Source organism: Rhinolophus ferrumequinum, chromosome 8 (genome assembly GCF_004115265.2).
Source record: "Rhinolophus ferrumequinum isolate MPI-CBG mRhiFer1 chromosome 8, mRhiFer1_v1.p, whole genome shotgun sequence".
Taxonomy (NCBI): Eukaryota; Metazoa; Chordata; class Mammalia; order Chiroptera; family Rhinolophidae; genus Rhinolophus; species Rhinolophus ferrumequinum.
In genome coordinates, this window is record NC_046291.1 from 52,328,072 (window position 1) to 52,341,672 (window position 13,601).

Consider the following 13,601-nt stretch of genomic DNA (forward strand, 5'->3'; position numbering starts at 1 on the left):
CTATCACTTTACATTATGATGAATACCCATCATGGCTGACAAAGTGTGAAATGATAGAGTTGAATCTCCTAAGATGCAATGGAAGTGACTCATGTAAGATTTGGAACGCAAGTTCTAGGGCACCTCAGGTCACCTCCCTGCTAGAGTGACTCTGTACACTTACCACTTCAGTCAGAGTCCCCACGTCCAGAAGGCATCGACTGTCTGCCCACCCTACCCAGATCCTTTGGTGTCCTTATGCCCATATCCCTGAAAGGGTTTCAACTAATTGGTTGAAGTTAGTGGGGAAGGGAACTGGGGGTCTGAGGAGTGGGAATAAAATGTTTCATTGTAAATTTTTCATAGGATGTGAACTTTATATGTCCACATGTAAAACCACTGGCCTTTTTATTTGTCTGCCTCGTCCATTACACTGTAAGTTCCTTGAGGCCAGAAACCATGTCTGAGTTATCTCAATATTCCCTGCACCAAATATTGCATCTGGTAGGTAGCAGGAAGGTAATAATGGATGGATGGATGGATGGATGGATGGATGGATGGATGGATGGATGGATGCATAGATATTGGTAGACTAGCAATTTTAGCACCAAAATGAAATGACAGCAGGGACCAAGAGCCTAGGCAAAGAAGACCTCCATAGAACCAAACAAGTGAGGTTTGGACTCTAACTGAAGAGCAACTGGGCAACAGGTGCAGAAGGGTTGGGTGGCAAGACTGACCCCTGTAAAGGAGGTCTCCTTGCCCAGAGCTAGAGCTGGGTGCAGTCCAGGGCCTAGGCTCCTCCCAGAGGCTTGGGGTAAATGCAACTCCATTGTGCATAGTAAGATTGCCAGGAAAGTCAAGAGGGACATTCGAAGCCTGATGCTCAGTGCTTGTAAGATACTTATCTGTCTCTGACTTGAGTGGCTTTCTCAGTCCCAGAAAGAAAATGAGCTTTATGAAAGGGCCTTAATTGGCCTGGACAGTGCCAATAGTAGCATCAGTTACCATGGTAGCTAATGCACACACTTCCTTTTCAATAAATAATACCTTCTTATCTGCTTTCTAAACAGAATGCATGAAAGAAGAAGAAAAGAAAGCAAAGCTACACCTCCTGCAAAAGATGCCATTTCCTTCTGCTTTTACTTTTCTAGATTCTGGCTGTTGCCTGAGAAGTTGCCCTGTGATTATTTGGATCTCAAAGAGCAATAAACTCTTACTTCATCACAGATGCATAAAGCCAGGAAAGGGAACATTTGACTCTATTTGACTGCTGTAAGGTCACCAGAGGGAATGGGAGAAGTATCCAGAGTCCACTCATGATGACATTTGCAGCAATTATGGAGGAAGAAATGGAAACATGAAAAGCTTTTTGAAATGAATTCTCACTTTAAAGTGACAAGGATGAGCTTATAACATTTTAGGATGGTATTACGTGTGGATTTTTTAAAAAAACTTCTTTGGTGGAGATAATCAGGAATCAGGACACAACTAAAGATGAAAAGGCTTGGGAGTAGGAGGGGGTATGAACTTACTTCTTTGTTTCATTGGTCCAACTCCAGTCTTTCTCCTTCATAGAAACCAGACACAGGAAACAAACTCTGAGGTCATCTTATGGATGCCCTGCAGGGTCAGTGCCAGTCTATTCTCCTTCAGTCGCAGTGAAGTGCTTTATTCAAGCAATTTTGAAAGGATGTAAGTAATGCAGTTCCCACCACTTCCTTTGGCAAATTTTAGTATTCACAGCCTTGAGCAAAGGTTTGGTGGGTTTTTGTTTATGTTTTTCTTTTTTTTTACAAAATGGTAGGCAGATAATGGCTGGCTGTTGCTTTCAGACAACAACCTGCAGGCTCTGCTGTTGGTAGAAATGCCATATATATAACAGGGACCTCGCTAAGAGCAGGCTCCTGAAATGCCTTGGCACTGAGGGTGCTTTCAGGTTGTGGAACTGTAAAAAATTTCATTTTCTTCCTTTTCACATTTTGTCTTATGTTCTGGAGAGAGGGAACGATCAAGTGCCGTAAGCCCAGTCTTCAGCTGGGGAAAACCCCTGCAAGGGGACAAGACCAGGCAGGCAAACCACAGACTGGTGTGTGACCCAGTACGGAGGACTCTGCCCACAGGATTGGTGGTGACTAACCCGGGCCAGTCAGATTTTGTCTCTTGTAGAATCTTGAACATCAGAGACAAGAACACTGATTGGCAGTGATCAGTAAGAGTTCACAAGTGAACCAAAGTTAGGAGCAAACAGAAGTCATGAGAATCCCGGAGCTTTGGGCCAGCAGGAATCTCTGACAGAGAAAAAAATACACAGGATGGAACAGGATGCAAGTGGCAGGTAAGATACTGGGGAAATCCAAAGAAAGATAAGAAAAGCTCGACCACTGTCATGGTGGAGATTCAAGATGTCACCCTGAGGGAGTGACAAGCTAAGGCCTAGAGAAATTTCAGATCTTGCCAATTCCTGAATTCTAGCTCCTCTTCCATGAGGACCCTCTGTCCTCTAGTCTGGGATCCCCGTCGCCCTCATTGCGGTATCTGTCCTTACAACATCCCTTATTACCTGAGGCAGCCTGAGAGAATCTCCAGTTTCTCAGAGCCTGACCAACCAATACCTACTGCAGGCCTTGGGCCAAAGAGAGAAGCAACAAGAGTGGCAAAAGAAGTTCTGGTGGAAAATCTATAGAACGTGAAATACAACATAGAAGAAAGCCAAGCCCTAAAAACTCATGCATGAGCCTTCTTTTTGGTCACTGGCCTCTGTGGGGGCAATAGAATAACTTGCCAGATGCTTGGTAGGTGGAAAACCAGGAAGGGACTCTCTCTCACATGGGGCCCATCTTGGTCCTCGAGATGGACTCTGGCACACGGTCTGCCTCATGACTTACTGAAAGCTCGCTGGGTAAGGCACATGCGTAGGGGCAGAATCATAGGTCTGCCCAGTTCATGTTACCTCTTCCCCTCAGCAGCGAGGCTGGGAAGCCATAGACCCAGGAGCCAGCATTACACAATTCCTGGGTGAATGGAGATGTACAAGTCAGCCCTGCCTGAGAGCCCTTTAGAAGGCCCAGTGGCAGGAAGCATGTTCCCTCAGCATCTGCAAATCCTGAGCCTGCCTCCTCCCCAACACCTCACCTCCAACCTGTGCCATCTCATCATGATTCCAAGAGACAGCGCTCACTTGATCACTTTGCAAACACCAGAGGCAACCTGCTCAGCCCCCTTTTGCTGTGACACAAAAAGAACCCAGACCGACAGCATGAGCTGACCACAACTTTTAGCCACGAACAAATGGCAACTCTTTCTCCTTTGAGTAAGGAGCATGTGATGCACGACCATCTAGGGAGGGTCCTGGGGCAGCTGATCGCCAGTATTCAGTTGGCTCTTTGATCAAAAGAAGCAGGGGGAGTGAAGGAGGGAAGATCGCTACAGAGCAAGCACATTGATCATGAAATTTCTTTACAGCAATTCATTACCAAAACAAATTGTAAAGAGAAAGAAACAGGGGAACTTCAAAAGCAAAAATGCAACTTACTCGTGTGTGTGATTATATGTAGTCACCAAGTAGGGAAAGGTGATTGGATTGGTTTCTTGAGTTACTTTTTTTTCCAGTTTCAAATCTAGTGCTTATAAAGTACACTCTTTTATGAGAAAGTGGGGAAACATCTGGGGAAATGTTTTAGACTTTTTAAATTTTTTTCCAACTGAGACTTTCAGAATAAACAATTCCAAAAGTTTTCTGGAATTTGTAGCCAAAAAAGTAGGTGGGGCCAAAAGCAGCTCCCCCCACCCCACCCCCATAGCATTTTTCTTTTATCCAAATGCTGAATTCCTTAAATCTCTGTGCACAGTTTTTGTTCCCAAAATGTAGTTATGAGTTCAAGATGGCCCATTGTTCAGACCGCACGTGGTGATGCTCTCTCTTGGCAGAGGATTACACTGGCGTCCTGGGTCCTGGCAGGCAAATCCTCACAGCGCACGGTGCAAGCCGGCTAGGGATGCCTTCCTGGAAAGCCACTCACAGGCAGGACATATCCAAGGAAAGAACTAGGATGGATATGGGCACACTCAGTCCTGCTTCCTTAAGAAATGCACCCCTTGAGAGTTTGTATTTAACTGACACACCCCGCTTCCACCCTCAAAGCCAGGGTGGGTCCATCAAAAACTATGGAAATGTCTACAAATTGCAGGAAGGTCCTCAGCTCTGAAAGGGTATTGTGTTCTGAGAAAATTAGTAAAGGGAACCACTGACGGGGTGAAAAAAGAAGTTCTTGCCTTTATTCAAAATTTAAAAGTATTCTCACCTGCTGGAATGGAGTTGGAAACTAGGCAGCTTGTTGAGCATGCATGCTGTAATTTAGTGAAGACCTCTCCCCAGAGCTGAGCTTGTTTGCAGTTGGGCTTTGCAATGCATGACTTTCCGTCGTGATGGCTCCATTCCTGTGCTTTTGACTCTCGGAAGTTCTTTTGCAAAACAGTGCCTTGAATCCCTGGCTCTCGGGTCTATCAGGATTCTATATGAGGATTTAGAACAAGGCTCAGCATTCACCAGAATTGCCCCGCCTTCTTTTCTCTCCTTCCATTGCTATGCTAATGAATCTGTTGGACAAGCTGTGACCTACAAGCTTCTACGCAGCTAGAGAGCCCTGCATCTGAACTCGATCTGTCACACTTGGAAAGGAAGAGAGGGCCTGTCCAGGCAGAGGGGGCCAGGCAGTTTAGGAAGCCTTCCCGACTCCGATCATTGTGCCGAGATGTAAAAGATCACAGCTCTCCTGGTTATCACCAGTGACAAATGACTGGGTGGGCGGTTCTGCACCACAAGAATTGCTGAAATTGAGGAAGCCTCCTGGAATGAACGCCAAATGAGGAGGAAGCGAAAGGCCTATGACAGAGTGACCTTAGTGGCAGAAAAGCCATGTGTCACATTGCTGTCATAATTTACAGCAAATATTTCTCTGTCTGCAATTTGCCTTTAAATAGAAATTGCAGACAATGCAAGCTCAGGGGCATCACATCCAAGCACAAAGTACTGCCAGTGGGGAACCTGAAGAGAAGGGTTTCACGGGTTTGGGGAACTGTGCATGGAAGAGCCTCGCTGTCTGAGTTTCCTCTGCTAGTTTTGAGAGGACCATGGATTTGTGCAAGTTGTAGCTGGAAACGAGCAGCCTTTATCTCATAGGCTCTTAACCAACTCAAGTTCTCAGCTCAGCACGGTCCCTGAATTCTCATACGAGCTCAGACCCTGAGCCCATCTCTTCAGATACTTCGTGGGTATCTGAGGTCTCAGGGAGGAGTAGCAGTGCCCACTAATCTGGACATAGACACCATGTCAGGCACACGCATCTGCTCGTTCCGTCTCCAGTGCTTCAGAAACAATGCTTCAACGTGTGAGAGACGACTGGGTTAGGTTACCTCTCAACACAGCTCAGGAAATGCTCAAGGCTGTAGGAAACTGGGCAGATATTCCAGAAGTAGGGTTTCCAGGGATTTGAAGATGGTGCCATCACAGGCAGCTGGCCATAGGACGTACTTTATCAGAAAGGAGAGTCATTAGACTCGCCAGTTGGTGAAAGACACAGTTGTATCCTTTGGCTCTCACCCAGGAAGCCCTGGTCTTGGGCCCAATTCCATCGAACTGCAGTTCTGTCCGTCCCTTCCCAGCAGTTGTCAGTCATGAACTTGCCTCCTCTTCCTCTGGATCTCATGGAAAATTTCTATGCCTGCATTTTCTCAGGGAGGATTTTCTCGTAGACAGTTTGAGCTAAGGGAAAGGCCTTCACAGCTTAAATACCATGTTCTTCTTCTTTCCACTTCCCATCCCCCAAGTCAAATAGGGTGACTCTGATGGTTATCAGGCAGCTTGTGAGGAGAAGGCATTCCATTCTCTGGGCTTGAAGTGAGTCAACAAGGAAACAGAATCTGCTTGTTAAGCAAACACTCTCTTTATGGGTATTGGGCCCAAACAAGTTCTTTGACATGGAGCACACTAATAAAATTTAAAATATAGAATATTAAAAACTTATTGCCAAGAATCAGTGGCTCAAAATAAATATAGAGGTGAAAGATTATAGAACAGAGATCAGAATTCGAAAGTACAATACAGTGTTCTGAAAGCAGACATCCATAAAAATATCTTTTTTTTTAATTATTATTTTTTTTTATTTATTGGGGTGACAATCGTTAGTAAAATTACATAGATTTCAGGTGTACAATTCTGATTACATCATCTATAAATCACATTGTGTGTTCACCAGCCGGAGTCAGTTCTCCTTCCATCACCATATATTTGATCCCCCTTACCCTCATCTCCCACCCCCCACCCTAAAATATCTTTTAAAATGCAAGGCATGGTCAGAAATAAGCTCTGCTATCAGGGCTTACACACATGCACACAAATGTAGGTGTGTGTGTGCATGTGCTTTTATACACATGTATATGTATAAAGAGAGAGGTGGAGGCAGGGAAGGATCGCTTGGCTACCATTCTCTGTTTCACACCCTAATTCTAAGAAGCCAAGAAATGGCCCTCAAGGCTACATTTTTAAGTTAGAGGGGACCTCTGGGACATTGGAGACAAGGACATCCGTGCGGCTAATGGTAATTTTTTTGTCCACATGACACCATGTGATTTGTCTTTACACAGGACCGAAGTTACCCAGCCCCCTTCCTCTCCTTTCCCTTCACTCCCTTTCTCTAGCCTTCATGTCACTGCCCAGAGCAGTACAGCTCTCTCTGAAGACACAGAGTGGACTATCTTGGGGAATTATCTGCAAAGAATCCCATCTACCTGGTTTGTTTTATCAGGCAGCAGTTAGATGAAATATTTTCTGGTCCACAGGCAGATGAGAACAGCACTGAACCTGGATGCAAAGATATGTTGGCACAAGCAGCTGTTCCGACCACAGACTTCTCAGGCAAAGGAGCAAAGAGGAGTGACTGATGTCAGTTGTCCTCAACACAGAAATCCATGTTGAACTGGAGCCGGGACTTCAGAGCAGTGGCTGTCGATGGGATCTGAGGGAACAGGATGTCATGTTTGTGAGCGCCTCACTGGAATTCCGCTTCACTGACTTTGGATCCCTCATCATTTCAGGAGCTGAGCACTTTCCTCTCCTAGGAACAGATAATCTTCTCACAGCAGAGTCTTGGACTGCCTCCAATGCTGCATTTCAGCTATCAGATGTAGGAAAATCTTCAGCGTGTCACAGTTAGAATGCTTTGCTGTTCCAAGACATTTGCTGCTTCAGAGCCTCCAATATTCTTCCAGAAAGTTCATAGGACAATATGGAAACAAACAAACAAACAAAAAAGGAACATCCTGGGGCTTAGGTTAGGGAAGACTGAGATGAGGGAATTCCTCTTTCTATCCACTCTCTTTATGAGTGCCATTACCAAGAATATGCTAAAGTTGATACGTATTTTTCAGGCATTTGGCTCAAGTATCAAGCCTTTTTAAGTTTAACTAGAAGGAGAGTTACTCCTTTCAGAATGGCTACCTTGATAAATGTTTTTATTTTATGCCATGGATGGATTTAATTCAAAGTCATTTGCTTATTACATGGAGAGATTCAAGCTCAAAGATATTTAATTATGCCTAACCTTTATCCCATTAAGTAGATTAAAAGTCTGAAGCATTGGCTGGTCTCCTGTATGGCTGGTCTGTTAGATATGTATGTTCAATTGCAGCTTGCAAAGAGCAAGAAATTACATCAGCCTTAAAACAGTATTTATTCAGGAATTGATTCTATTTTGAGATTACACGTGGCTTAATTGTACAAAGCAAGGAAATAATATGACAGTGAAGCCACTGAATTCATAAATACATTTCTGTTAGCAAGAAAGGCCAGAAGAGTCATCCAATGTAAATTTATCCTTGGCTACTGAGTGATTTCTCTTTCAAGGACTTGAGAAATTGGCACTGATTCTGTGCCAGCAGTGTTCTTAAATGCGGCCTTATAATAGGAGAAAAAATGATACACCTAAAAAAGCAGACTCAGCTTTCTTATTTGGGTGAGGCCTGTCACAATGTGAAATCCCTTAAAGGGATTCTGGGAGAAATCTAAGCACTATAGTGTCTGGTAATGTTTATCTACTTGACCTAGTAAGCAGGCAGATAGATATGTAATTATGAATGACGCATGTACTACAATATTTTGATGCATGACAAGGTTTTCCTTGATATGTTGTGCTGAGACATATAGTAAAGGTAGCGATACCTGTGTTAAAAAGAATATGGAAGAAGTCTATATTGGGAGAAGATGTGTGTGCAGCAATATGCTGATAAATGTTTAACACCCAATTCTCTCAAATAAAAAGCCCTGGTTTGTAGGTTTGTAGCGTGTGCAAATTTCCATGATGTAAACACTCCCACCGTGGCTGATTTCAAGCTACCAACATGACTTCACTGAACACAGGAAAAGATGCACAACAGCATACTATATGTTATATAGTATTTCCACCATACAGATATAATAGGTGTAAATAATTAGGAAGTGACAAATTTTGAGTATTTATTATCTTTGCTTTTAAAATCATTTAATTAATTATTAAGTTCATACAAATTTTAATAATGGCTGTGTTTAGACGTTGGCTTGAAAAGTTCCTGAAAATTTAACAATTGGCTGTCAGGAGCTGGCTCTAGCACAGGGTCTGTGTGTGTGTGTGCACATGCGTGCACGCGTACTCACATGGAATATAACTGAGGTCCAGACAAAGTATAAACCTATTTATGAGACGGGGAGTTTGTCAATACTGGAGACTTTCCCTTTGAGTGTGAAAGAATTCCAGAGTAAAGCAAAATGCCTAGTGGATAGAACAAAAATTGGCCACCATCAAGCATCCAGAGTGACCCCAAAAGCCAGAGTATAAATTCAACTCCCTGAGAGTTTGGGAGACATTAATGTCAGGCTGCAAATGAAAAGATGCTTCCACCATGGCTGACCCCACCCACAGCACAAGACTTTAGTATAATCCTTTCAGCTAATTACTCAGAGAACACCATGTTTTTCTTTACAGTATCTGATTTTACAGTACCTGTAGCCTGAAAATATCCTTGATTGTGGATCAAAGAGCATAAAAGACTATAATTCTCACTGACCAATTCTTTCATGTAGTGGACTGTGGTCATATATTTTTCTTTGGGTCTAAAAACATCATGTACATCCTTCTTTCTGTAACTGATCCAATCCTCTTGACGACAGAAGTGGGTTTATGAACCAGGTCTGCCAAATTAGAGCAGTCTATCCCTCTGGAAACAAGAATTGATTCACGGCATCAGTGTTTGACTCCCGAGATCTAGCTAGGATCGGTCAACCCCTGGACTCCTCAGTTCCCGGTTATATAAGCGAATTAACTTCTTCTACCACCACCATTACTGCTGTTGCTGCTGCTACTACTACTCCTACTCCTCTTCCTCCTCCTCCTCCTCCTCCTCCTCCTCCCCCTCCTCCTCCTCTTCTTCCTCCTTTTCCTCTTCCTCCTCCTCCTTAATTATGCTAGTCGATTTCTGTCACTTGCAACCGGGAGTCACAACTAATAGAGATTGGAATAGGCCAAAAAAGTCCCTCTAGTTAAAATCACTTGGAAAGAAAAGAAGGAGGGAGTGAGGGAGGAAAGAAGGGAGGAAGGAAAGGATAAATAAGGGAGGATCAAATTTAAGTGACAAATTCATGTGTGGAGGTAGCTGGGAGATTTGCCTAATAGATTCTTGGTTATATGGGGATAAATATTTATGAACCATAAGAATCATTACATATATTCTTCTGAAATACTCAATACTTTCCAGATATTTTTTCACACCCCCTTTCTTAACACAAATTTTGCATATAAGACATCAGGTACAGTGGAAGGAGAAGTGATTTGCTCACAGTATTGCTATGAGGATGTTGGACAAGAGTGTTCTATCTAAGTATCTCTGCCCACCTCACCTTTCCTGTTATTTGCCGTGGCCCTGAGTTGGACCCTATTTTTTCTCTTGCTTCGACTGTGGCCATATTCTTCTGTATGTGCTTCTTGATTCTAATCTCTTCTTTACTTACCTAACTCTGATATTACTATGAATGATCTTCCTAAATGGAAATCTGATCATGCAAAACAAAGTCTAAATGCCTTGATGTGTCCCATGGCATCCTTGACTCTGACATGGCTGTCCACCATGCCCACTTTCCACCTTGGCATTCCAGCCAAATTTTCTGTTGTTTCCCAAATACATTGGGTTTTCTCTCATTGTTGTGTTCCCGTTCATGATGTTTCTTCTTTCTGGAATAACTTTTCCTCTTTTCTCTTCATAAAAAAGCCCTAAACTGCCTTGAATATCCAGTTTAAATGTCACCATGAAGCCTTCCTGAAATTCTCCATGGAAATAGCTTCCTTTCTGCACATTAATAAGACTTCAGTTCATACTTTTATTATTGCAATTATCACAACATAGAAGAAAATTTTATATATTTGTTTCTTCACTAGGCTATTAGCTCCTCAGGAAAGGAACAATTTCCTGTATTACCATTACCTAACACATTACTTGGTACATTTTGGATGCTTGGCAGATTATTTGAATGAATAATTGCATGAATGATCAAATTAATGGTAGCAGATATTCTTTAAGCACTTATTATGTACTAAGTAGTTTATTGGATTATTTTGCTTAATTCTCTCTAGAATCCCATGAGGTAGATACTATTACTGCAACTTATACAGAAGGAAAATAAAACTTAGAAAGTTGAATCACCCAAAGGTCACACAGGAAACTGGTAGAGCCAGGATTTGACCCAAGACATCTGACTCCAGCTCTTACTCTTACACTAAACTGCTTCCCTAGATTGAAAATCTCCTTTTTGCTCCAGGTATTTGGCTATTCTCTTGTCACCATCTGGGATTGGAAATCTACACCGTAAGCATTTATTCTGGAAGCCATTGGACATCCCAGGAAAATTCATTCCACAATACCAGTTTCACTCTTACTTGAGCTTGGAAGGAAGATCTGCCTCACCCCATCTCTGAGACATCTGGGTGCAGGGCAGAGAAGGATTACTCACCCCCCAGGGCAGAGCCTTTTGGGTGAGCTCTTTTCTGTCCTTCCAGGGTGGGGCTTTAAGATTTAAAGAGCTAGTCTTAATTAGAGCATTTCCTGGCTGAGTAAATATTAACCTTAAATTTAGTTACGCTATTGGTGAGCAAGTCATAGCTTGAGGCTTCATCTTCCATGTTTCCTTCCAGGTTCTTCGTGGAAGTGGGAAGGCAAAGGGAGAACATAGTCTAAGGAACAGAGAGACCCCAACAATGTTGACAAGGCAGAGATCGAGTCAGCCTGTTCTGCACATCTGCTACTAAACCCCATAAACTCATTACCCTTCCCAACTGGTTAACTATTAATCTGTGGCATTGTTCCTGCCATTGGGCATTAATTAAGCTTTGTTTAAATAAGTAATTCTGAAAGTCACCTACAGGAAGGCTACCTTAAGCAAAGCAAGGGTTTCTCCACATTCTAAGAGACCAGTATTGGCAGTCACAAATAAAGGACTATCCTTTTATGGGGCGGTAGGAATGTCACTAGACTTAATCCTGGTTTTCTCATTTTAACTGGAACACTGGCTAGAGGACCAAAATGAAGAGTGTTACACTTGGAAACCAACTTAGCCCATCCCTCTGAGCTTATGTGAATGTGGTAGACTTTTCAATGATCAGTACATACTCAGAACTGGGCCCTAAGGACAAGACAAGCTGACCCAGCCACTTTGTTGGAGCTGCTGTTATTGTGGGAGCTATTGTGTGAACTGATTTGGATCTTTTAGGAAGCTATGGGTTTTAAAATGAGAAAGGGTAGAAGCTGTGAAACGTAGAGAGTAGGGGACTGAACCCAAGGATACACTCTCAGGCATTGCTGATCAAGGATGTTGGCACCTAAAACATGCAGCAGACAGTGAGCCTTCTAAGCACCTTCTGGATGCAGGACCCTGATTCTACCCTACTGAACTACCTTCTCTTCTTGGTTGGGACCATCAGCTAAGGCACTTGCCCAACCCCAGCCAAGGAGAGGTCTCTGACACAAGCGAGACTATTCAGATGCTTTCTCTCAGGAACCTGAATTTTGAACAAAATGACAAATGACTGTGAGTGTCGATTCCTCCTAGTAAGATAGCAGATAGCATCCATAAATTCTGCTGCTTAGAACACCCCTTCTGCTCCTACCCACACGTCACAGTTCCTGCCCATCCTAACTCTTCTTCTTCAACTTCCTTTTTAATTCTGTGAGTTACTCCACAGCCCTTAAGTACATGTCTTTTCTGTTTGTTCGAATTTGTTTCTCTTGCTTGACACTGAAGAATCTTAACTGATATACCATGCAAATTTATATACATTTGCATTCTAGTCATTTATATGCTGTGTTTATAGGGAGATGTTTAAATGCCCTCCTCCTGCACATTCTCGCCTTGCCTTCCTACCCCCACGAATATTTTTCATTTTTGTCTGTTTCCATGCCTGAAGTCCAGCCACTGGACATAGTTCGGAGAAGATTTTTTTAAATGCAGACATAGAGAAGAAACAAGTATAGGAGTTATCAGTCAAACACACACTGGTGCCAATCAATTCAATCAGCTTGCTTTCCAGCTGCCAAGAAGGAATGAGAGTTTTGTCTGGGCCCAAAAGAGGGAACTAATTGAGATGCTTGGGACCCATGGGGAAACTAAGCAAGCCTGGGGAGTATCGTGAGAAAGCAGCTTGAGAGTTCTGCTTCTAGTGAGGGGGCTCCAGAAGGTGAAAGACATAAATAAAGAAAGGTCTGCAGCAAACGCCTTCTTTCTCCTTCTTCCTCTTCTTGATCTCTGGGTCCCAGCTGCCAGAAATCAGGTTGGTGCTCTCAGGATAAGAGGGTGCCTTCATTATCAGCTACACTGGTGTTTGTGGGAAGGCCTGGGACTCTGATGGTCTCTTTAATATTGTTTTTATGGCAACATGTTTTTCTAGTATCAAAGAACTGACACATTTTCTGGACCCACCATTTTCTAAGTGCACCATGCTCCTGTACCTCCAATGTTGTTTCTGGCATCACTAGTCTACTTGGGAAGCTTGATATTATTACTGCCACTTGTTGTCTTCCTAAATATTAATATGAACCACTTACATATCAATATTCCCAGTATGCATGGATTACCCACGCCCTGGCCAAACTTGATTTTGAATCAAGATGGGTAAATTCCAAATCATCCTAGCTAATAGATATTTTAATGTACAGAAATACACTCCAGTTACGACACAATGATGCCCAGTAGATAACAGAAGCTATAAGATCTGTTATCATAGATAAACAAAAAAATACATAAAAATTAAGCCACAAAAAGATTTCTGGGCACTTCTGCTTTCAAATTAACATGGAGTCATGTTTATATATCATTGTAGCTCTGGCTCTTATTTAGTCCTGGAACATTGATAATAGTTATAGATCAATTTATGAGCTTTTCAAAGAAATTATTTCCCAGACCAGCCAATACAGATTCCTCTGTCATAGCTCTTACTCATCAGTCATCCATATGAATGGGGGGAGCTGGGGAGAGGGCGGGGAAGAGTCAGAACCAGACCTGTTCTGAATTGCTTCACGGGGTGATCTGCCCAGCATAGCTCTAG